Genomic DNA, 2,500 nt, shown 5'->3' with positions numbered 1-2,500 from the left:
CGGAGCATCTTCGCAAGGTAGAGGATATGGACATTGGTGTTTTGTACTGTGCTTTGGGCTCTGCACACTCCCGTGGTGTGGCTGTCCTAGTTAAGCCGGGTGTTTTCGGCGGGTCTTCTTTAGTGCATGCGGACCCACATGGCCGCTTTATAGTGATTGATTTTCTGCGTGGCTCCACTAAATTTCGCCTTATAAATGTTTATGCGCCTAGTGAGGAGATGGAGAGGAAAACCTTCTTCGTTTCTGTTTTTCCTTATGTTACTGATTCCTCGTTTTTGATTGGCGACTCTAATATAGCGTTGTCAAAAATCGATCTCGGTCCAAACAACACATTCAGGAATGACGTTAGTCGAAGTTTTTTGATTGATGCTGCAGTGGCTGCTGATTTGTCCTAGGTCTGGAGAGGTCTCAACCCCCTAAAAAGGGACTATTCCCGGCGTCAGGTAGTGCAGGGGGTCCTCCTCCAGTCTCGGATAGATCTGTGTTTTGTTTCAAGTGCTTTATGGAAGTACATCGGTGGCAGCTCCTATGCATGTGTGGGCTGGAGTGATCACTCCCTTTTTTCCGTCAAACTTGACTTCCTGGGTGGTAAGAGGAATGGGGGGGTCTGGGTTTTTAATAATATGCTGCTTGCCGACCCCACTTTTGTAAATAAGATGGAGCACCTTTTTGATTGTTTTGATGATGAAATGGGAATTTGTGACTCTTTGGTTGAATGGTGGGAGCAGGCAAAGGCTAAAATTAAAAAGCTGTGCCTACGTTATAGTAAGCAGAGGAGGTGGGAGGAGTCCATCAGGGAGCACACGGTCCGGAGCCACCTCCAGGGACTTGCCGCCACCTCTGGTTTAGGCCCGGTAGATCCTGAGTATCTGGTGCTGCAGGAAGAGCTCAGGACTATACAGGTTAGTCGTGCTAGAGGGGCGGCACTTAGATCCAGGGCCCAGTATGCGGTAGAGGGCGAGCGCTCCACAGCTTTCTTTTTTGGTTTAGAGAAGTCCAGGCAGAGCAAGCTATACTTGGATGGCCTGTTGGATGAGTCAGGCAGGTGTCATAGTGATTTGGATGAGATTTTGGATATTGTAGGTAGGTTTTATGCAGATTTGTTTGATGGGGAAGGGATCAACGAGGTAAGCTGTAGTCAGGCTTTAGGTGCGCTTGATGGGTCTCTGAGCCCTAGTGACGCTGACAGCTGTGACGCGTCTATTTCTTTGGCAGAGGTTTCTGCAGCAATTAGGGGTCTCAATGCCTGTAGGAGTCCAGGAGAGGATGGTTTGAGCGCAGAGCTTTATAGTGCTTTCGCTCACAGGTTAGCCCCGATTCTCCATACTCTGTATGGCGATATTGAGAGAGAGGGTCGGGTTTCGGACTCCTTTTCTCTTAGTATTGTGACTTTGATCTTTAAGAAGGGTGATAAGCGGTGCCTGGCCAATTACAGACCAATAAGTCTCCTTAACACCGATTATAAAATACTGGCAAAAGTATTAGCACATAGGTTGAAAGGTGTGATTGGTAAAGTGGTTGCCAGTACACAGGCGTATTGTGTCCCGGGACGGGACATTTCTGACACGATACTCTCCCTAAAGTTTTTGTTGAAGGAGATGCATGTCTCTGGGGGGATTCATGTTTCAGTTGATTTCAGTAAAGCATTTGATAGGGTTGAGCATTGTTTTCTTTACCGTGTTTTGGAGAAATTTGGTTTTAAAAATGGCTTCGTGAACTGGATTAAACTTTTGTATTCCAGTGCGGTCAGCCGTGTAAAATGCAATGGACTCCTGTCGGATAGCTTCCCTTTGCGGAGGTCGGTAAGGCAGGGGTGTCCTTTGAGTGCACTCCTCTATAGTATAGTGGCCGAGCCTTTGGCCGCTATGCTCAAGAGGGATGGGGCTGTGCACGGAATTGTGAGTCCATCTGGTAAGGAATATAAGATCTTTCAATATGCGGATGACACCAATTTGGTTTTGCGCGATGTGGGGAGCCTCAATGTTGCTCTCCACACCCTGAACGTTTATTGCCTTGCCTCAGGAGCAAAGATAAATTTCGAAAAGACGTCTGTGTCCTACTGCGGGGGCATCGTGGCCCCGCCGAATGTTTGGGGCGTCAGGGATGCAGGGGATTCTTATAGGGTTCTTGGTGTGCCCTTGGGTAGGAATGAGGTGACCTGTCGGGATTGTTTGTGGTCTGGCTTGTATAGCAGTGTGTGCACCCGAATGAATCTGTGGAAAATGCGTGGTCTTCACTTAAAAGGTAGGGTGTTGGTGGTAAATGCACTGTGTTTGTCTAAACTTGTTCATGCTCTTGCTGTGTATGACTTACCGGGGGTGTTTGCAAATAAGTTTAGCATTGCTGTTAGTAAATTTATCTGGCGGCGAGAGAGGGCACCTGTGGCACACAATGTTTTGGTTGGTCAGTATGATCGGGGAGGGCTTAAACTGATCGACTTGGTAGTTAGGAAGAATGCGCTGCGTCTCAAATTGATAAAAAAGTTCCTCGACACCGGATT

This window comes from Vanacampus margaritifer, chromosome 2, assembly GCF_051991255.1.
Source record: "Vanacampus margaritifer isolate UIUO_Vmar chromosome 2, RoL_Vmar_1.0, whole genome shotgun sequence".
Taxonomy (NCBI): Eukaryota; Metazoa; Chordata; class Actinopteri; order Syngnathiformes; family Syngnathidae; genus Vanacampus; species Vanacampus margaritifer.
This window is presented reverse-complemented; position numbering follows the sequence as displayed.